Source organism: Rhincodon typus, chromosome 10 (assembly GCF_021869965.1).
Source record: "Rhincodon typus isolate 14 chromosome 10, sRhiTyp1.1, whole genome shotgun sequence".
NCBI lineage: Eukaryota > Metazoa > Chordata > Chondrichthyes > Orectolobiformes > Rhincodontidae > Rhincodon > Rhincodon typus.
Genome location: NC_063341.1, coordinates 69,226,332 through 69,250,921, shown reverse-complemented (window position 1 = coordinate 69,250,921; position 24,590 = coordinate 69,226,332).

Here is a 24,590-nt window from a genome sequence, read left to right as displayed (position 1 = left end):
TACCTCAGATTGCAGATCTCTCCAGAATGAACCCTTTGTGAGGCAGGTTTAGCTGGAAGTGAGAAACCTGCAATATACAGATCATATCACAACCAGCTGCAGGGTATTGGATCCTCCTAACACAATGTGGGGTGACCACACTGAACATTTTGAAGCAACCTCGGTGGGTTATATGCCAACTGTATAGGGGGGGCATAGAACCTGGGACCAATTCTTCACAGGCGCCTTCCACAGGGATCAGATCTGCAACCCTTTGTCTCCCCAAGGAATGGAGTTGCCACTTTCAGAGAGGACACCATGGCCTGTTCATGCCTACATGCCAGTCCTACCACGGAGGGCAATATCAAAGTCTTTGCACAGGGCATTGTTCCAAACGTGCCTCAGCTTGCCAATATCTTCATCTGTGAGAACTATGCCACAAAAATGTGTGCTAACTTCTCAAGACTGCATGCCTGTGCTTCATTGCTGAAGGAAGACTAATTTAAAAGCATTTTTTTTAGTACGATTTAGTAAATTATTCATTGTGAGCTGGCTTGCAAATGGATATTAATTTTAAATCCCTGCATTAATGAGAATGTTTTTGCAATGAATTCAGCTCAGTTGCTGCGGATTAGTGCTGTCTTTGTGTAGTATCAATTATAGTCAAAGTGCTGTGCAAATTCCTGCTTGCTGTTTTCCTGTGCAGCTGCATTTTATAAGGTTCCCATCTCATCAACACTACAAAAAAAAAATGAACTTATTATCGCCACCTGATCAAGTTAATAAGCACCTCGAACTTGGATCTGGACTCGCCCCGTGACACAAGTTACTCTAGCACAGCTCAACTTAAGCCTTCGCCCGCTGTGTGTCGACAGCACTGCAGGATCATAAAGTGACAGTGCAGCGGCTGGATGAATCCAGGGTTCAATACAAACGAGATTGTCAAACAGAATTAGCAGCAAAAACATCGCACACAAAGCGATGTTGCTGTTTCTTTTTTAAAAGGAAGTGATTTTTTTTAAAGAAAAGCACCCTTGATCGTTGAACGCAACTGAATGTTTGCTCTATCTGCTGAAAATGGATTTTGCAACTCACTGCAAGGCATTAAGGTTGTGAAGGCTGTGAGAAATGATTCATGAACACTTAGTCAAATCAGTCTCCCCAACCAGTGAATATTCAAAGCAAGTGTTTGTTTTTATTTAGTTCAAGTTGAAAAGTAGTGGAAAAGGCATGCTAACTAAGCACCTTAAGCCTGAATTGTTTCTCATCCAACAGAAGGAATTATCCATGTTTCCTTCTTTTTTGAGTGCTAAAGTTAATACAGTCGGAATGTGCTTTATGATGTTTAATGTGCTAGGTTAGCTTTTTAAGCACTCACTGTGGTATGTAACTTCTAATTTTTCTCTTATATATTTTTGACCTTGTCATCACTTGAACTGTGTCTCAGTTTCTGTAATCTAAGATGATCCGAATAAAAGCTTTTTATTGTCTGTTTGGACCTGATCCACCTTAAAAGCAAGATTCTAATGGGTTCTATGGCACTCACTTAGCTATAATTTATCTAGGGTAAATGGTCATAGAAGTTTTTTTTCTTAATATTAAAATGGCTAAAGAAACCTTTGAACTGCCAGTTAACTAAATGAAAGACTGCAGCTCTATAGACTTTATGTCAATGTTAGAAGAGATGTTTAATTCCTGAGTCTGTACAGATCGCCTCTCTAAGCCATTGTTTTTTTCATTATAATTCTCTGTCTGCAAAGAGTCAATGCATTCTCATTTAGTTCCTTTTCATACGCTTTCTGCAGAACGTCTTATTTGTGAGATTGCTCCAATATTGTCAGTGCCAAGCAGAACATGGGTTTGCCAGCTGAGAGCCTTGAGTCTGAATGCCTGCATGCTTGACCCACAGTGCCCCCTTTTAAGAGTGACACCACTTCTCATTTGGACCCTGAGATAGAGCACAAGGAGTTGGTGGAGGGGAATGTATGTGAGAGGGAGAGGGCTGGGAAGGCTGGCCAAACAGACTGCCCTGAAACAAGCTATGAATTCTGGAGGCATAGAGATGTACAGCATGTAAACAGACCCTTCGGCCCAACTCGTCCATGCCGACCAGATATCCTAAATTAATCCAGTCCCATTTGCCAGCATTTGGCCCATATTCCTCTAAACCCTTCATATCCATGTACCCATCCAGATGCCTTTTAAATGTTGTAATTGTACCAGCCTCCACTACTTCTTCTGGCAGCGCATTCCATACATGCACCACCCTCCGCGTGAAAAAGTTGCCCCTTAGGTCCCTTTTAAACCTTTCCCCTCTCAAATTAAACCTATGTCATTTAGGGTTAGTAGGAACTGCAGATGCTGGAGAATCCGAGACAACAAGGTGCAGGGCTGGATGAACACAGCAGGCCAAACAGCATCGTAGGAGCAGAAAGGCTGACGTTTCGGGCCTAGTTTGGCCTGCTGTGTTCATCCAGCCCTGCACCTTGTTGTCTCTATGTCATCTAGTATTGGACTCCTCTAACCTGGGAAAAAGACCTTGGCTATTTATAGAATCCCCACAATGTGGAAGCAGGCATTCAGCCCATCGAATCCACATTGACCCACTGAAGATCATCCCACCCAGACCCATAACCCCTACCTATCCCTGTAACCCTGCATTTCCCATGGCCAATCCACCCAACCTGCACATCTTTGGACTGTGGGAGGAAACGGATGCAAAAACAGGGAATATGTGCAATCTCCACACAGACAGTCACCCAAGGGTGGAATTAAACCCGGGTCCCTGGCACTATGAGGCACCAGCGCTAACCACTGAGCCACCATGTTGCCCTAACCATGCCCCTCATAATATTATGAGCCTCTATAAGGTCACCCCTCTGCCTCTGCCACTCCAGGGAAAATAGCCCCAGCCTGTTCAGCCTCTCCCCACAGCTCAAACCCTCCAACCCCGACAACACCCCTGTAAATTTTTTCTGTACTCTTCCAAGTTTAACAGCATCTTTCCCATAGCAAGGAGATCAGAATTGAATGCAGTATTCCAAAAGTGGCCTCACCAATGTCCTACGCGACTGCAACATGACATCCCAACTCCTATACTCAATGCACTGACCAACAAAGGCAAGTAGACCAAACACCTTCTTCACTAGCCTAATCTAAGAAAGAAAAGGTGTGTAGTTGGGATGAGGCATTAACAGAGGAGCCCTTAGTGCATGTAATTGTGATCCTTAGAACCTGTGAGATTAAGCAATGTTCAGTGAGTACCAATCTGCATTCTGATAGCGAAGACTTTCCTGCTGAGAACAAACATGCCAATGAAAAAGCATCAAAGAGTTGTTAAGCTTTACATAAAATCTAAAAATCTCTGCATGTTGACGTAAATGTGACTAATGATAGAGACTTGGAGTCAAAAATTACAAATTCTTCCTATTGTGGTACACGTTAGAAATATGTGTTAAATCTAACAAGAACATATACTTTTGTCTTAGTAATTCAGGAAGATTTACGAGGCCAAATATTTACTGCCAAAAATCTGAATCAATATCATGTTTTGTTCTGGAATAATGACAGAACTTTGTGCCTTCATAACACATGCATGCATTCTTCCAGCAGAGGTTTATGACCTGTTGTTTTATGGTCCTCATTAGCCTGTGGAGTGGAACTACTTTTCACCAGTGAAAAGCTTGAGACCCTCATTTGGTCTGCATTGCTGAGCCTGTCACATCAGAGGGACAGAAGCTGCCAACTAACCTTGTACAAAAACTCAACATCCCTTATTTGACTGAACCTTTGCCTGATTCAATGTCACCTTCAACACTGGCAGGCATTAAGTGAGAGCTTTATGGTAATACGGTACTTGTGGCTTTTAGAACAATTTATTTAAGCCATACTTAAGCTCTGCGTCTAATCAACATCTTTTCTTCAAAAAAAATCAGCATTCATTAATACAGTGTAATAGCACTGCACTGTATTACACCACTGCCAAAAGGGGGAATGGATTTCTCCTACATACAGTAGAACAAGATGATCTCTGCAGGTTTCTTGGCCTATTGCCACATCGGCCAGACATTCTTATTTGCTGTTTTCATATGTCTGCCAGCTCAGAGCAACACCCAATTTTGATTCTCAGTACAGCCAGGCATTACTATACCTGCCTAGTTTTGCATGTTCCATTCATGATGATTTGACAAAGTAAATCCTACATTACTGTTGTTGGACCCTCGCCATGTGCTATAGCAACTGGAAGCATTTCGACAGACCATTCTATACAATTGCAAGATGTTGCGACATAGCCTGCACATTAATAAAACCCAGCAATGCCACAATAAGGGGCGCAGGCGATGCAAAAATGCTAATTAATTCTGGTGATGGCAAACAGTAAGGTGAATAACGTCGAGAAATTATATTCTTTGGGGACCATTTGAGAGTGTTACATTGGAAGGAGGGGCCACATTGCAAAGTCTGCTTGTGCCTGCTGTTACTATTACAAAGCACATAGACATCTGTTTTTCTGATAATATTAATTGCCCATTACTCAGAGTGCTCCAAGATAATCACAGAACATCATAATTACGAGACTCCAATATATGTGGTCCTCAATATGCACTTCTTGCAGCAACTGGTAAACTGCCAGAAGATATTGTGCCCACTCATAGACAGCTGGTTGACAGATACAACAATGATATTATTCCACTCCTTTGGTCATAGATTATAACAAAACCTTCCTTTAATTCAGCCTCAAAATAGATTGGAACCATGCAGAATGTAAAATAATTTAAATTGTATAGCTCCAGTAGTATGTGGTGTAACTAGAATTGAATACTTGATTGATTTAACCAATAAACCGATGTGACATGGTTCATTAACTCACAGTGCTGGCTTGGTGACCAGAAATGATGACAGATAATATTATCTCTCTTTGTTTATTTGCTGTATATAAACTGCATTCCATATCCAAGATCTTTACCTAACATTAAAACCAAAGAATAGTAATGCATGAAAGGAGGTTATTCAATCCATCCCATTGGTTCAGCTTTGAAAAAGCAATCTGGTTAGTCCCACACTCCTGCCCTTTACCCAAAGCTCTGGAAATGTGGACCCTTCAAGTCTTTCCCTCAGTTCCTGTCTGATGGTGCTATTGTATCTGCCTCCACCAAACCTCTACGTGACTGGCAACAGTTTCTCTTTACGTACTCTTTTAAAATTCTTCTTGAATTTGAACACCTCTGCCAAATTTTGTCTATTGTTTTCTGCTCCTAGGAGAACAACCTCAGCTTCTCCATCCTCAGTGGGGCGGCATGGTGGCTCAGTGGTTAGCACTGCTGCCTCACAGCACCAGGGACCCAGGTTCAATTCCAACTTTGGGTGACTGTCTGTGTGGAGTTTGCACATTCTCCTGGTGTCTGTGTGGGTTTCCTCCAGGTGCTCTGGTTTCCTCCCACAGAACAAAGATGTGCAGGCTAGGTGGATTGGCCATGATAAATAGCCCATAGTGTTCAGGAAGGTGTAGATTAGGTGGGTTATAGGGGGATTGGCCTGGGTGGGATGCTCTGAGGGGCTGTGTGGTCTAGTTGGGTTGAAGGGCCTGCTTCCACACTGTAGGGATTCTGTAATCTATGATGATGATAAAGGTTGGTGCCCAAAATTGAACACAATACTGCAGCTGTTGGAACACCAGAGGTTCAGCTCTGAATTTTTTTTGCTTTGGTACACTATTCCTCCATTAATAAAGCTGAGCATCACATATGCTTACAGCCTTCTTAACCTCAACTGTCACCTTTGAAGATTCTTACACTGTCTCCGGCTTCCTCCAGGCCAAATTTTCTAAGATGTGATAATCATAGTCAGAATGCACTTCTCTCCCACTGTTATTATGTTAAGAGCTCCACTCCTGTTTAGACAGGAGATTCAGATTGTGGATCCGATAGAGATCCAGTAGAACTGTACCTTCAATCACATCTGAGTCTTCATATACAGGATAGTCAGGGAAGTCAAGCTTTAACCCCTCTTTTCACAGGAGCAGTTGCTGTGTTCTCTGTGATTTATTTGATTCTGTCGTGGGATGGAGATGTCACTGGCTGGACCAGCATTTATTGTCCATCCCAGGGGGCAGTTAAGAGTCAACCATTTTGCTGTGGGTCTGGAGTGACATGTAGGCCTGACCAGGTGAGGGTAGCAGATTTCCTTCCCTAAAGGGCATTGGTGAACCAGATGAATTTTTCCAACAATCAACAATGGTTTCATAGTCATTGTTAGACTCCTAATTCCAGATTTATTGAATTGAAATTCCACCATCTGCCACAGCAGGATTCAAACTCATGTCATCAGAACATTACCAGAGTCTCTAGATTAATTGTCCAATAATAATACCACTAGGCCATCGTCTCCCTTATTTAAATGCCCAGCAGATCTTTCTTCCTTTCACCTGGCACCATGGTGCTGTACACACATGGCATCCTGGCGCTGTACTCATATAGCACCTTATCCACCTGGCACCATACTCACTAGGCACCCCAACCACCTGATGCTGTGGCACCTTTCTTAACCTGGTATCCTAACCTGCCATTTACCCTACATTCTTACCCTTTCTCAGCAGCTGTCAAAAGTGGCTGACTATGTTTCTGGACCTGATGAACTGGTCATTCACTCCATTTCTGTTAATGTCTGTCTTACCGTGTACAACACAGCAATAGTAAAAGTCATAATATAATTCATTTTATGAAAAGCCTTCTGAATGTTTCTAAGAAATATAATAAAGCGTATAATGGATGTAACTTTCTTGTAACAGTTAAATAAGGGAGGTCCTATGAAATAATAGGTAATAACCCCACTTCTGAGCCACAAATTGGTGTTTCAGGGCCGACCCTGGAAAGGTGTATTTGTAACGTGACCAAAACAAGTTGAGAATCAACTTGTAAATCCTTCCACATATACCAATGGCAGGTGGTAAAAATGGGAGAGATTCCAGGTCTACCAGCTGATGGAAAGAAATAGGAGTCTCTACAATCACTGTACTTAGCTCCAGAGTAGAACAGAAATGAGAATCTGTGCATTGCTATTGTAACTTGGACTCCTTTGGATGCTAGTTGGCCCAGTTGACCAGATCTCTGGTTTGAAGTCAGATTGGTGCCAATCATAATGGGTGTAATTCCCTTTTGTGGCTAAGGTGGGTTTGGGACCTGCTCCCTTTCCCCACCCATGGTGGAGATCATGACACTTTCATTTATACCTCCCTCTTGGGCAGAGAAATTAAGAAAATCAAAAATGCACCAGTTAACGTCCCAATTTCTTAGAATATCTCCAAGTGCTTCTGTTTGTTTAGGTGATGGGACATCACTGGCAAGACTGGCATTTATTGCCCATTGTGATTACCCTCGGGAAGGTATGGATGAGCTGCCTTCTTGCACCTCAGTTATTCATCTGATGTAGGTATACCCATAGTGCATCTTGACAGGAAATTTCAGGAATTGGACGATGAGACAGTAAACAAATAGTTCCAAGTCAATGTGTCGTTTGTGGTGTTGGATGTTTAGAGATTGTAATGAGGTCAGCCAGGTGTGCCACATAGAATATAAGCTTCTTAATTGGTGCTGTTAACCTGATCCAATCAGGGAGCCCTGGCTGACAGTTATAAATGGGAATGTCAGAGCTTCTGTTTACTCTGAGGAAGCTGGATCAGTGTCAAGGACTCTCCGTGTGTAAATAAAGGGTGACTTGGTAATGGGATACCAGCCTCTGTAGAGTTATTTCAGTGGCAATGAGAAAAAACAATATACCACTGAAGAAATTTGCACGTAACAGTTATCTTTGAGTTCATAGCATTTTCATAGAATCCCTGCAATGTGGAAACAGGTGATTCAGCCCATTGAGTCCACGCTGTCTCTCTGAAGAGCATCCCACCCAGATCCACAATCCTACCCTATCCCTGTAACCCTGATTGTTCCCATGGTGAACCAACCTACCCTGCATAATATGGGACAATTTAGCATGGCCCATCCACCTCACCTGCATATCATAGGACAGTGGGAAGGAACCAGAGCACCTAGAGGAAATCCAATCAGACATGGGGCGAATGCGTGAACTCCACACAGGCGGTCACCTGAGGCTGGAATTGAACCTCGGTCCCTGGTGTTGTGAGGCAGCATTGCTAGCCACTGAGCCACCGTGCCACCCCCTGTTGGGGTAAACACTTCCGGTATCATGCTGTTATTTCGGAAGCTTGCCTCATTCAATCCAGCTGTTGAAGACTGGGCCCAGTATATGGAATGAATGCATTACTTATTCTGGGCAAATGACACTGGGGCAGCTAAAAAGCAATGAGTAATTCTCCTGACCGCTTGTAGACCTGCAGCTTTTTCAGTTATTAGGAGCCTTATGATTCCCTGAGGCACCAGATACTAAAACTTTTCAACAGTTGATGGATTGAGTTAAGGAGTATTATGACCCCTTGCCTCCTCTAATTCTGAGACATAGAACATAGAACATAGAACAGTACAGCACAGTACGGTCCCTTCAGCCCATGATGTTGTGCCGACCTATTATCCTACTCTAAGATCAAACTAACCTGCATACCCTACATTTTACTATCATCCATGTGCCTATCCAAGAGTCGCTTAAAAGTCTGTAAAGTATCTGACTCCACTACCACTACCGGCAGCGCATTCCACACGCCCACCACTCTCTGTGTGAAGAACAAACCTCTGACATCTCTTTATACCTTCCTCCAATCACCTCCAATCACCTTAAAATTATGCCCCCTCATAATAGTCATTTCCGCCCTGGGAAAAAGTCTCTGACTCTCCGCATCTATGTCTCTCATCATCTTGTACACCTCTATCAAGTCACCTCTCATCCTTCTTCGCTCCAATGAAAAAAGCCCTAGCTCCCTCAACCTTTCCTCATAAGACCTGCCCTCCAGTCCAGGCAGCATCCTGGTAAATCTCCTCTGCACCCTCTCTAAAACTTCCACATCCTTCCTATAATGAGGTGACCAGAACTGAACACAATATTTCAAGTGCGGTCTAACCAGGGTTTTATAGAGCTGCAGCATAACCTCGCGGCTGTTAAACTCAATTCCCCTGCTGATGAAAGCCAAGTAATTCTGAGACACTATCGGCTTTATTTGGAAGATCGAAAACCAGGGCAATCCGTGTTGGTTTTTGACAAGGTTAAAATGAATCACAGAGGCATATGACTTTGATTTAATGCTTAATGAGATGCTGGGAGACTGTTAGGTATGTGGGATTAATAACGTAATCTTGCAAAAGCGCATGATAGCTGAAGCCCAACTGGACTTCAAACAGGCACTACAACTGGCTTTGTCATTAGAAAATGCAGCAAGTGGAGCAAGTGAGTTACAGAGTATGCCAATGGAAGTGCACACCCTCACCAGGCCGCCTGAACTTGGGGAAAAAACACTTTGAGTGAAGCCAATTGCATAACTTCACTCAGGACATATCCTGAACAGAGGGACTCTGGGTCAACCCACAGCAAAACCCCAAAACAAAGCCATGCCTCGGCCAAATGGTTAATACTTTCTTCAGTATCCGGGCCAACAAGCCATTGTTGTTGCTGCCGGTGTGCAGACTTGAGCCAGCAAAAAAGTCTCAGTAAACCTAATTGGAGTAAGAGAACACACAGGCTGGTATCCAAGAGAGTGCACACCCTGGAAAATTCACCTACGTTGGTTTGGAACAGTTAAATTGCTTAGCAACATCCAAATCAGAGCCAATCAAAACAAATGTCTGGCTAAATAGTCACCCAGCTGTAATGGACTTTATACCGGCATGATTGTATCAGTGATTACAGAACCAAACTATAACAAAATTCGGTCTGGGCTCCAACACTTGAGTTTGCACAAGACCTCAGCTAGGCTGAGAGCCTATTCCAGGTACCCTTTACAGGTTAAGGATACAACTTCATTTCTGGTCCCTTATGAGAAGCAGCTGGTTCAGTTACCACTGATTGTAGGAAAAGGCTCAGGTCCAAGCCTATCGGAGTAGAATTAGTTGAGAAAGATTCACTGGCTCAATATTTTTTAATTAGAAAATGGCTGCCTGAGTGTAGTCCTAATGAAATACCCGGAAGTTTCTCAGGAAGGTCCAGGGACTATCAAAGGAGCCAAGGCCACTTTGTATGTTGACCAGGAAGCGCTTCCAAGATTCTGCAAGGCCTGCCCAGTGCCATTTGCCTTACGTGCAAAAGTAGAGACAGGGATCAGATGGCCTGGAATGTGAAGGAATCATCAAACCACTCCAGCTTGGAGAATGGGCAGCACCGGTCTGACCAATTGTGAAGCCCAACAGGTTGGTTTGCTTTGTGGGGATTTTAAACACAGGGTAAACTGTTTCTTGCAACTGGATAAATACCCAATCACTCACATAGGGAACTTATACGCAAAGCTGGCAGCGGGGGCCATCCTTCAGGAAGTGGACATGAACAATGCATGCCTGCAATTGGCGGTGAGGTGAGGATTCCCATAAATATGCTTCAATTCATATTCATAAGACTTTGTACCAATATACGAGACTGCCATTTGGGGTATCATTGGCCTCTGACATCTTTCAGTGGATGATGGAGAATCTTTTACAAGTCTACCCCATGTAGCGCTTTATCTGGATGATGTGCTAATAGCAGGAAAGACCAATAAAGAGCACTTACAGAACTTTGACAAAGTCCTTAGACATTTCTCAAAGGTGGGTGTGCACCTTAGAAGGGAAAAATGTGTGCTCCAGGCATCCCAAGTGATTTACTTGGGCTACAGAGTCAACAACACACACTGGAAGATAAGGTGAGGGCGACCAAAGATGGCCAAGCTACCTCCTCTGTACTGGAGCTTAGGCCTTTCCTTGAATTGGTGAATTGTTATGGAATGTTCATATGTAACCTGGCGTCCATCATGACACCCTTACATCTGGTATTGAAAAAGGGTAAATGGTCACGTAGCCAAGACATGGCCTTTAGGGAAGTAAAGAAGCAGCTATCATCATCTAAAGAGTTAGCAAGTGATGACCCCCAGCGAGATCTGGTGCTGAAATGCCAGGCTTCCCCATATGGTTTTATATTAGTGTTGGCTCAGAGTTGGAGAGGAATGCCCAATAGGGTATGTCTTTGACAGTGCTTCCACCAGAAGAATCTGTTCTGGTTTTAAACTTTCTCGATACCCATCCTGTCACCGCTGACAATATCAGACTGTGGATGCAAAAGGATCTGCTCCTGGCAAACTAAAACAGCTGATGACGATGGGGAAAGCAAAAGGGCCATAACAACCAGATTTGAAACTTTTCTGGACCCAGCGAAACCGGATCCCCATAGAACGGAGTAAGAGGGACTGATCCGAGTATAAGACACCACCAGATACTGGGTCATCCAGAGATGTCCAAAGTGAAGATGTTGGAGAGAAATTATGTCTGGTGGCCGGGATTGGATGGAGACAAAGCTGCATTGGTGAGGCCGTGCCCAGAGTGCCAAAAAGGGCAACAATTACTGCCAGCAACTCCCCCACATTCATGGGAATGGCCGGGTAAACCCTGGACTTGATTACATGTCAACTGTACCAGCCCTTTCCTGGGCTCAACCTTCTCAGTCATTGCAGATGTCCACTCATAGTGGCTGGATGTGCATAGAGTTCATTCGTCAGATACAGGGATGACAATAGAAAAGCTGCAAGCATCTTTTGCAATACACGGGCTCCAGGGACTGTTGGTCACAGGCATATCCTAAAGTCGAATGGCATTCAACATATAAGGACAGCTCCATTGTCCAATGGTCTGGCAGAAAGAACAGTTCAAACTTTGAAGGCAAGCTTAAAGAAAAAGCCTACAGCTTCACTTGATACCAAACTCACAGTTCCTGTTTGATTAAAGGACCACCCCTCGTGCAACTACAGGGATAGCTCCAGCAGAGTTGCTAATGGGGAGAAGACTCCACACCAGGTTAAATTCTGGGACTTGGTGGTGGTGGTGGGGGTGGGGTGTGTGTGGGTTTGGGGCTGGTGGGGTGGCATGAAACAGCATCAGGAATGCCAATGCCGGACACAAGACTCCTTTAAGCGAGAGAGACAGTTTACTTCAGGGAATAAAGTTTGGTGCCAAAACCACGGAAATGGCCCTGCACGGGTAAGAGGCATGGTCAATGCAAGGTTAGGTCCCATGACATCCAATGTTCGGGTAGTTAAGGTGGTCCTGATAAAGCTTGTGGATCACATGGAAACTGTAACCTCATAAATGGGGCAGGATGAAAACATGTCCAGTTCCTCAGAACAGCTGGGAAGGCTGTTGGAGCTCATGAGTTCTCCCCCTCTGTCTAGCATCGAAGAAACCTCTGAGTCTGAGATGGACACGGCGGATATCACAGCCTCATGTTTTTGCCTCATGAAGAAGAGGATGAATTTCTTCCAATGCTCCAGGTGCAAGAGGCACGCTATGGTTTGTATCTGAGGCTGAGTTGAAGGAACCAGACCCGGTGCAAAAATGCCTCAGAAGAGGCTGCAAGAGAAAGAACAGGCCTTCATCCCCAGAATCAGAAGCAGAGGGATGTAGTAATTGTAATGAGGTCAGCCGGGTGAACCTCATAGATTACAAGTCCCCAGATTGGGGCTGTTAACCTGGTCCAATCAGGGAGCCCTGGCTGACAGATGTAAACAGGAGTGTCAGAGGTTCTGTTCACTCTTAGAGCTGGTTCTGAGGAAGCTGAACCAGTGTTATGTACTATGCATGTGTAAATAAAGGGAGACTTGGTGACAGGGTACTGGCCTCTGTGGAGCTATTTCAGGAAGCGGTGGTGATGTTCCCATGTATCTGCCACTCTTTTCTGCCTGGGTGGCACAATTGGCATGCTTTGGAGATATGACTGACAAAGTCTGAGTGAGCTGCCGCAATGAATCTGGTACAAACTTTAGTCATGGTGCCTTGTTAAAGGAGTGAGTGAATGTTTAAGATGGTAGATTGGTGCTGATCAAGTGGTTGCTTTGGCCTGGAAGGTGCTGAGATCTTAGGTAGTGTTAAATCAGTGTTAATGGTGTGAATTTGGAAATATTATTAAGAAGTAATATTTTGCAGGGCAATACTTTCCATATTTATGGAAAATTTATTTTGTATGGTCTTCATATTTAGCATGGTAACATTTATATACATGTAGCAAATTTGAAATATCTACGTTGCTAATCACAAACTTTTACGATTATGGCATTGAATCTATAATCCAGTTAAATTAACTCTATTTTCAGGCAATGCACCTTAAATTGACATTTTTTATAAGGACCTATTTCCTAGGACCAGGTGTGGTTGTGAGATTTTTAATATCTATCCTTCACCACACATTGGCACAGAACTGTAGCTGGATCGCATTTTACAGCTGCACGTCATGGTGCCAAAGCACGTCACAAGTGGAAAGTCTGGCAGGCGTTAAAAGGTTTTTTTCCTCTCATTTTTTGGCTAGGTTCTACCAATTGTTAACGGTCAAATCATTACATTCAACTAACAGGTCAGTTTGTCCTCATAATCCCGCTGGGGTCTCTCTCTTATTCATTCTTTCATCCTTTTTTTCCAAAGGTGTTGCGATGCATTTTTGTGAGGATGCAATTGTCCTTCAGTCTCTTGCTAAATGCTCCTTATTTATGCAGGAGCCTTGAGAGTGAATGTTGATTATAGAAGACTAGCGTACCCTCACTGAGCAGTTGTATTTACTCAAATTAGCAAAGTGCTCTGAATCAACATGATCTTGGCAGCCACTCTAGTGCAGTTATGCAGGGCACTGTACAGTTAATCATGTGCCACCAATTACATGAGACCAGGGCCCTGTGTGCTCTCTCAGGTTGGCATAAAAGATCCTGAACCATTATTTCGAAGGAGACCCCCTGGCGTTTTGCTTGGTGCCCTGGCTTACATTTCTTCCTCAATTGACATGACTACAGCATTACCTGGTTGTTCCCTTGTTTCTGAATGTGGGCCACACAGATCATGTGCTGTGGATACTGGAAATCAGAAATAAAGACCGGAAGTGCTGGAGAAACTCAGCAAGTCTAACAGTATCTGCTGAGAGAGAAACAGAGTTAAATTTTTGAGTCTCATATGTCTCTTCTTCAGAACTGAAATGGGTTTGAAGATGATGATTTTTCATGATGTTGACCGAGGGGGAAGTGGTGCAAGTGGAATTAACAGTGAGGATGCCCAGAGCAAAAGACAAAGATGGGGGTGAAGGAGAGATGGAAATGTAAAATGGGTGCAAATGAAGGTATGAAAAGAAGGAAGAAAAATCCAAAGAACTGTGGATGTTGAAAATCGGAAACAAAATCAGAAATTGTTGGAAAAACTCAGCAGGTCCGGCAGCATCTGTGGACAGAAAGCAGAGTTAACATTTTGGATTGAGTGACCCTCCTTCAGAACTGAAAGGAGTTGGAAGATAATGGTTTTTATGATGTTGACAGAGGGAGAGGAAAACCAGTTCTGAAGAGGGGCCACTGGACACTAAACATTGACTCTACTTTCTCTATTCACAGATGCTGCCAGACTTGCTGAGTTCCTCCAGCAATTTCTGATTTTGTAGCTGATTTGGAAAAGGAGAAAATGGTCTTCTGTGTTGAGAGTAAAGTCATCATGACATAAACAAGACGACAGTGTGTGTGTGTGTGGGGCGGGGGGGGGCGGGTGGTGGGATGGGGGGAAGGGTGAAGGCTTAATGCGGCAGAAGTTGTAAGAAAAATCGTCTTACTCTGAAATTTTAGAACTCAATACTGAGTCCTCGAGCCTGTAAAATGCCAAAGCGGAAAATGAGGAATTCGAAATAACTCCATAGAAGCAGGTTTCCCATCACCAAATCACCCTTTATTTATACATGAAGTCCTTGACTTCAGTACTACCTCATTCAGAGTCAGGCAGCAGGGTGTAAGTATCTCTGACTCTCACCCTTTTTATCTGTCAGCCAGGGCTCCCTGATTGGACCAGATTAACAGCCTCTATCCGGGAACTCATTCAATGACGTCCAGCTTGTTGACCTTGTTACAATCACTACAGTTTTGTTCCTTGAGCTTGTGCTAAGCTTCAAGCGAACACAGTAACTGAACCAGGACAGAAATGTTAGCATGGGAGCAAGATGGTTTATTGAAATGAGAAGCAACTGGAAGGTTCAGCATCATTCTAATGGAGAGAGTGAAGGTATTTCACAAGGTGGCTGACCTGTCTGCATTTGGCCTTGCCAATGTAAAGGAGACCGCTTTGTGAGTAGCAAACACAATGGATCAGATCAGAAGAAGTACAACTGAAACACTGCTTCACCTGGAAGGTGTGTTTGTGGCCTTGGACGGTGGGGAGGGATGTGTTGAATGGCAAGTCTTACACCTTTTGGGATTGGATGAGAAGGTGTGGGATCTTGCTGTACACAAATCAACTGCTGCTTTTCCTATATTACAGCACTGACTACCATCCAAAAATAAATCATGTGTTACATTGAGCTTTGAGCAATTGTAATGCTGTGAAAGGTGTTTTATAAATGCAGAACTTTATGTGTTTGGAATGTAATCTAAACATCGCCATCATTTTCAGGATCTGACTTGCTGAAATTAGTCCTTTCAGTCCACTGTTGGCCTTTAGCTGATCCAAATATCTGAAAGTTCATGAGAGGAAAGAGCAGGAATAGATTGTAAGGTGCCAGCAGTGACAGTCTCCAAAAGAGATCCAGAGTGAATGTTACCCTTGAGATGCGATTGGTTCCTTTTTTATTATCCCACTGTCCACCATTTTTACTTCTTCAGTTCTTTTCTGACAGATTTATTTCTTGAAGAGATGACTTGTTTTCTAAAGTCTAAACTTATGCACATTCAACAAAAGATGTTTTGAGCTGATGCTCCAAGAAAAGTTAGCTTTTCCGAAATATTGTTTTCAACTGTCTATACTTTGCTTATATTATCCTAACATCATTACTGAACAGATTGATTTGACAAATTCATATCGAATCAATGCAGTTAGCAACACACCCACATAAACCATTAGCACAAAACACTCATCTTTAAATAAGATGCAACTGACACCTACCAGAAATCAAAAGTTGATAAAAATAATTTAACATATATAACGAAGTTTGCTTTCAGTTACAAGGGGCACAGAGCATTTGGTTGTTTCCAGGGTCCTGGGGTTATTTGTAGTTTTCTTGGTGCTACTTACACCACTATAACAGATTCCGGCCTAAATCAGTAAGAACAACAGCTTGCATATAAACACTTCATAGAAGCTTAATCAGACAAAGACATATTATACAGCATGACTACATCCTTAGTCAAAGGTCAGCTTTCAGGAAGATCTTTGTAGTGATTGTAACAAGGTCAGGTGGACCTCATAGAATATGAGTTCCCTGATTGGGCCTATTAATCTGGTCCAATCAGGGAGCCCTGGCTGACAGAAAAAAACAAAAGTATCAGACATCCTGCTCACTCTGCAAGCTGTCACTGAGTGAGGTGCAGCAGTGTCAAGGACTCTCCACGTGTAAATAAAGGGTGACCTGGTGATAGGATACCAGCCCCTGTAAGGTATTTTAACCTTAAAGGAGGTGAATGAGATGAAGAGGTGGAGGGTTTGCAAGGGAGTTTGTGAGTTTAGGGCCTAGGCAGCTGAAGACATGTCTCTCAGTGAAAGGACATGTTAAAAATGAAACGATTTGGAGGAAAATGCCAGGTTCAGGGAAGAGATTTACAAGGAGTTATAAGGAGAGGTTGGAGAAGTTAGATAGGCTGGGACTTCTTTCCTTGAAGCCTAGGAGACTGAGGGGTGACCTTATAGAGTTCTATAAAATCATGACAGGCCATAAGACCATAAGACATAGGAGCAGAAATTAGGCCGTTTGGCCCATCGAGTCTGCCCCGCCATTCAATCATGGCTGATAAGTTCCTCAACCCCATTCTCCCACTTTCTCCCCATAACCCTTGATCCCCTTGATAATCAAGAAGCTATCTATCTCCATCTTAAATGTACTCAATGACCTGGCCTCCAAAACCTTCTGTGGCAGTGAATTCCATAGATTCACCACTCTCTGGCTGAAGAAGTTTCTCCTTATCTCCATTCTAAAAGGTCTTCCCTTTACTCTAAGTCTGTGCCCTTGGGTCCTAGTCTCTCCTACCAATGGAAGCATCTTCCCAACATCCACTCTGTCCTGGCCATTCAGTACTCTGTAATGAGGCATAGATAGGTAAATGGCCAACAGCTTTTCTCCTTGGTAGGGGAATCTAAAACCAGATGGCAAAGGTTTAATGTGAGAGGGGAGAGATACAAAAGGGTCCAGAGGGACAATTTGTCCACATAGAGAGTGGTGAGTATCTGGAATGGGCCGCTAGAGGCAGTGGTGGAAGTGTGTACAATTTTGTCACTTAAGAAACATATATACAGGTACATGGATGGGATAGTATAGTGGGATATGGACCAAACACAAGCAATTGGGACTAGTTTAATCATGAAAACTGGGCGGCATGGACAAGTTGGGCCAAAGGGCCTGTTTCCATGCTGTAGACTTCTTTGACTCCGTGACCCTAGATATAAAAGAAAAATGTGATGAAGAGAACTGAATCTAAAGAAGACGCACAATGAGGCTTGAAGTGGGAATTCTGGAAGCATAAGTTTTAGTGCTACGGAACAGCTTCAGAATTACACCAAGGCTCAATGCATCAAGTCATAGGCCCAATAGCTGATGATGTCCTAATAAGACAAAGTGTGGAGGAAACACTATTGAGCACAACATATTGATTAAAGTGTTCAATGTGTATTTTAATTCAAGAAGTAATATTGTGATTGAACTAGCAAGATTCAATCATGATCTCAGATTTTGAGAGAATCAATAGAAGCTTTTTTAATGGATTATGATCTTCTGAATGAGTATAGAGCTTTGCAGGATTAATTAAGACTGTATAGCAGTCGGTGTAAGGGATGAGAAGTTATCAGACTTATTTCAAGGAAAAGAAGAATTAATCGTGACACAAGTGATCCAATTCCTATACAGGAAGAAATCAAGATCAATTATCAGTCAGTATTGCAAGGAAACATTAAGGATTCATGTGGCACAATCGGATGGGTAGGCTGCAAGTTGAAACTAACACCCTTCTGTAAGCCTGCTGAAACACTGAAAGAACAGGGATAATTGTCATTGACAATATTAGGTTGTACATGATGTGACTTCAAACAAAATCGCAAATGCATTGACTGTCCAGCAGAAGGAGTTAAATACGACCAGTTAGGACACTTTGGAAAGTATTATAAGTTAGCAATACACTCATTGTCTCAAAGACAAAGAAAAGGTCCTGCAAAAGGAACATTCCCAGTAAAATGGGAATTATGCAGCAAGTAATAATCTAGAGGTTCAAAGCAAAAAGGTAAAGGCAATGTATCTGGGAGACATCAAACGATTCGAAACATATTCCAGACCATCAATTTGAAGGTTCATTGTATTGAAACAGAGTTTAATACAGGAGTGGCTATTCCAATACTGGTAATCATCTTGCCATGGTTAATGTCTGTGAGAGTCAGACCAGTGAACATAAAGCTCTAAAATCCAGGAGGCACATGTCTTCATGTAGGTGGAAAAATTGCTATGGAGTTTAGTCACAGAGGGTGAGGTGGTACACTATATAAACTTGTTATATACCTTGTTATTGAACAGGAATGTGCATATTAATTTTGGTCTGTGTGAGAGCATGGATACAGAACTTACAAATGAAGGTAGGAGAGAATTTCCAGGGACACAATTTGTGCAGACATTCAAAAATTTGAGGCAGTCCAGATAGATATTGCAATATGTAGGCGGTAGAATTAGCTTAAAGCACAAGATAAAATAAGTGGGCTTTACTGTGGGCGAGGATATGAACTGTAGAATTTTGGATAGCTGGAAAGTATGCTGGACAGGAAGCTGACCAAGGGAGCAGGAGAATAACCAAACCCTGAGGGATGAGGGTCTAATCTGCAAATGGCCTGAGGCAACAGTGAAGTTGGGTGACCTTATGGAGGTGAAGGTTGGTCTTTGTGATGGAGAATGGAGTCCGAAATTCAGTTTGAGATTAAAGGAAGCTGATGTGGTTACCAGTCGGCTTCAAATTGAGTTGATGACGGCGAGGGGGAGAAAAGCAGCAGTGAGCAGAGGATTTGTGTTGGAGGCAGAAACTGATGGCTTCAGAGTTCTTCATATTGAATTGAAGAACGTCACCCAGGACTGGATGCCAGAAAAAAAAACAGGCTAACCACAAAGACGGTCAAGGAGGATGCACAAGCAGAGCAGAATCTCCACAACCAACATGCTTACAATATACAGAAGAATCTCTCCTCCCCTGCAAAATCAATTCTGCTTGGGATGTTCAAACACATTTGTCCTCAGCTTGAGAGAGCATTTTAAACCTGTGCAGGAGTGCACAGATAACTCTCACTAACCTTTCATAAGAATATCCTGTTTGATGAGTATAAATCCTGTAAGATGACAAATAATCACATCAGCCTGCCATGTCAGCTGGTAATTTTAAATAACAGGGACTGTGATTTGCATGTCAGGGATGCCAGTGGTAAGAAGCTCATGTTATTCTGCCATCATAAAGGACTGGAATGACATGACTTAATGTAATCTGTCATGTCATATGCTAATCTTCATCCATTATTTGAGTGCTGTGTGTAAGTAGAAAGCTTTTGGTGGAAAATTCCCCATTCAGCTTTCTGCTGCTCACCAGTGGATTTTTAAACTATATGTATATATTGTACACTTAAACAAGATTGTGCACTGATTGGTTTAGAGCATCTTAATTCACCCACCTATCAAAGAGGTAGCAGCCACTGCAAGGAACCAGTCAATGCACAGTTTCCAGATATCTATGAATAGCATTCATGACACTAAGGGAAGAAGATGTGACAGGTGGGAAGGAGTTATATTAAGATTAATTAATGTATTTAAAACTGAAATTTATTTTGAAGATCAGCTTGATGCAAAATAATCAATTTCCCACATACTAGGCCTAGCAGCACCTCCACACCCTCTCCAAACCCTGGGTAATTTTCACTGCATGTTGGGCATGTACAGTACAGTAGCAGGCTCTCTATGAAAGTCAATAGATAATCGGGAGGGAGTCAGCAGGCAATAACACAATCGAAGTCTTTAAACGATGTCGTGATCCACAAGGGAAGATCAAGTGGGCTACAATTGTCATCTGAACACTCAGACTGTGTTGCTGCCTTTAACACTCTCCCAGATATTGATTAAACCATGTACAGTAATATGCACAAAGTGTCAAATACTATTTCAAACAAGCGTTTCACTTTGCGTGCAAAACCTTAATGCAGTTTACACTGTGCATCATTGACAGACATGTGCCATATCCCGCTTTCCAGTGCATATTGTCAGCATCTCACTGCTTGTAAAGAAATAATATAATTCCATTTACAAAATAATCATTATTGGTATTGCCCTGGTGGAGCCGCTGACAGACCTGGGCATAAAATTTCAGCCACTTTTTGGGATGGTTTGCAATTTAGCAACTCTGGGGAACCTATTACTAAGCACATGAATTGCAAAATGATTTTTTGGCAGATTGCAAAACAGAAAGAAAATGGATTACATTTACATAGCACCTTTCACAAATTAGTTTATAAGGAATAATATATCTTTAAAGTGTAATGCAGGAAAGGTGACAGCCAATTTATACAGCACACAAAAACAGCAATTAGGTAAATGACCAGGTAATCTTTTTAAGTGATGGTGGTTGAGGGATAAGTTTTGACCAGAGTATATTCCCACAATGACATTGTTGGCATCTTGTGATAGGTGGCACCTTTACCAGTATTTGGCATCAGTGGAATTAGTGAAGTCAATATAACATGAACATTAACCCCTTTAGAGCCATTCCTTTAGGCAACAGAAGAGGTTACAGAGATTGGGAAAGTGTGAATTTGGAGAGATTTAAGAACGAAGCTGATCTTTTGAAAACTGGGACGTTGCAGGACCAGGGGCCAGTGTAGGTCAGTAAATACGGGATGGGGGGAATGAGTGATTGGTACATGATCGGAGATAAGATCCAGACAACAGAGTGGTGGATAACCTTCACACTAACTGCGAACAAGAGAAGCAACACTAGGGTATAAAATGGAATCAATTAGGGCATGCAAAAGAAAAGAAACACTTAAAAACAGAGAAGGAGTTAAGTGTAATCAGTAAGACAAATGTACTGGACCTGATAGATTGGCACCAGGCCAGCATTTTAAAAGTCATAATCAATTAGCATTTAGTTGTAGATGAGCAAATACTTAAAGTGATTGCAAATGGAAAACTTTTAACTGGTCTGTGCCTTTCAGGAGGGAAGACTAACAACAAGATAATTCTCTTTGCTATCAATGAGTCATCGGCTGAGGACTGAAACCATTATCTTTCTGTTCTTATGGACACAGCGTTGTCCTTTGCTTTTTCTGTGCAGTCACTATAATTTTGAAAAATAGATCAGCCTAATACATCTTGATAAATACGAACAATCTTGTTCACGACTGCTATGGGATTCATTTCATATCGTATATCATTCTAAGTCCTGTCAGCCAGATGCCACTCACAATCCAAATACTGCAAAAATATAAATGTAATACCTTTATACATCACCTATGAGTCAGTCAGATGTTCAATACAATTCAAGAGGGTTCTATACTTAAGGCACATAACATCAAAATAATATTTAAGATGATTGAAAGGCTTTGATTTGGGAGTGTATTCTTTTAAGCTAAGTGCTCCGTGAGACCAGGCAGAAATCCAATTGTTTAATTTTAAAATGTTTTCTGACCAAAATTATATCAAATCTTTGCGTCTCAATAGAAAAACATGGAATTGGATTGTTGACCGGACCCCCTAATGTCAGAGTCAAATCTAATTTTCTGATGGCATCTCCACATCCTGTCTCACAAAATATAAAAATATTGATACAATTGTAATGGATAATTTTCAGAAGCAGAAACCTGCTGTGCATGCAGGAAACTCAAAGTACAGACTTTATACAACATGACTGCAGCTGTGTCTTTTCAGCCTTCCTTATTATACTGAATGTTATTGCTGCATTCCCTTTAACCATTTTCTTGTTATTTTTGCACCATAAGGATCTGTTTAGTGCCACATTTGCTCACGTCTACACTAAGATTCACTATATCTTCCATCTGGTGAACGATTAAGTTACGTCTGTAAAAGTGCAGGCAGAATTCTCAATTGAAATAGGTGGACAGAAGTTACCTTGAAGTATAGAATCATAGAATCCCTACAGTGCAGAAAGAGCCCATTCAGCCCATCGGATCTGCACCAAGCCTCCAAAGAGCATCCCCCCTCCAGCTCAGCCCCCTACCCAATCCCCATAAATTTGGATTTACCATGGTTAATCCACCTAACTGCACATCTCTGGATACAATGACAATTTAGCATGGCCAATCCACCTTATCTGCACATCTCTGGATACAATGACAATTTACCTTGGCCAATCCACCTAACCTGCACATCCCTGCATACTACGGACAACTTAGCATGGCCAATCCACCTAACCTGCACATCCCTGGATACTATGACAATTTAGCATGGCCAATCCACCTAACCTGCACATCTTTATACCCTCCTTCTCAACCTCTGCCCTCGCTTGAGGCATGGTAACCCTCAGTTTAAACCATAACCAGTTATTTCTCTCTCGCTAATAATCAAGCAGCCCTGCGGTCTGGTCAGACTATAGTATCTTTACCTTCATCTTACTACTCTTGCAATTCGGAATAAGTTTCAGTGCCCCACGATTTTAAAGCTCGAACGAGTTGGATCATCTTATTGGATGAGTTCTCAATTTATAAATCAGCCAACACCTTTGGTAAGGAAGAAATACTGCTTATGACTTGAAATTGTTCCTTTGTGAAAATAGCAACCCATTCTCAACCTTTCTGTACTTTTTAAAAGCTTGCTGGTTTTGCATTTTAATTTTCAGTTATTCTCAGGATTTACAACTAGGAACTTGCCTTTAATAGATTAAATATCCTTTAGACCATCTGATAACTGCTGATGCAATGTCACTTAATCCCAATGACTGAGGAAAAATCAATTGTTATGTCACACTGGTCAATTGAATAAATTCTTAGAAATTTTTAAAATTTCAATTTTTAACACTGTTTTCATGTTTACTTTTTGTTGTATTTTCCCTACCTCCTGGATCAATCTTTCCTTCTTTACCTTTGATTGTCCCTAATTCGACTTTAAGTGAGGTCCACACATTCCCAGTCTTTATTAAACTATGTACAAAGGGTGGTGGGGGATAATGTACTGATGTAGCATGACAGACTCAAGCTGCAGTGCCACATCCTAGAATCATATAAAAGTTACAGCACAAAATGAGGTTATTCTGCCCAACATGGCTGCACAGGTCCTCCAAAAGAGTATAATGATTTAAAGCCATTCTGGTCCCCTTTCCCCATACCCTTGCACATCGTTTCTGTTTAAATGTGTGTATACCATATTGTGACACTGCCTGACAGTCAGTCCCGCTGGGGTCTGCATACTGTTCTCAGAAACCAGTTGGCTGCTATAATGCCTGCTTTCTAACTTAGAATGTCTTTTCCTGCTTTAATAAACTAACACAGGGCATTAATTATCATGAGCTTGACAGAGGGTAATGCTTTCATAAGGTCATAGTTTAAAATAGGGGATTGTCTATTTAAGACAGAGATGGGGAAAACTTCTTTTTTTCTCTCAGAGGGTTTGGAGCCTTTGGAATCCCCTTCCTCAAAAGGCAGCGGATCCAGAATCTTTAAATATTTTTGAGGCAGAGATAGATAGATTGATTCTTGATTACCAAGGGGAAATAAAGATTATTGGGATACGCAGGAATGTAGAGTTGACGTTAAAATCAGATTAGCCATGGTCTCATTGAATGGCAAAGCAGGCTTGAAGGGCTGAGTGGCCTACTTTTGTTCCTTTTTTGTATGTCCATGTGTTCATAAGCACCAGGAAACCTCATATCCTCCAAAATAGATGGGAGGATATGAATGGAGATCAATGCTGGAGTCTTGCCCTGAGGATCTCACTGCAGTGCCAGATAAAGTTCAGTAACTACACATAGGGGTGATCCACGTCACTCAATACACCTTCAAATGCCATCTCATACCAACTGTATCACCAATATCCCTTGCTGCTCAATGCATCGCAATCCTGTCACTCACCCATTGTAATCAGAAATCACACCTAAGATTTAGAAACACCTTCCCACACTTACCAGTATCAACAGTCTGACATCCTCAGATACAGTGTTGCAAACCTAACATAGGCAGAATAAAAAGTAGCTGCAACATTTCGATCTTTTGGCACAAGGCACCACTTTGTGATGCCATTGCCTCGAACAGTCAGATTACATTATGTACATTCTCAGAGATTGCCACTATAAATTGAATCACAGAGAGATGTGCGGGCAGAGTCCTTGTGTATATTTACAGTTGAGATACTTAAAATTCATATCAGTAGGAGAATGAAGGGTAACAAGGAAAACACAGGAAAGTGGATGCCAGGATTGTTGGATCAGCCATGGTCCCATTGAGTAACAGAGTAGATTCGAGGACCAAATGGCCAATTCCTTTTCCTATTCCTTATGGTCTTATGGACTAAAT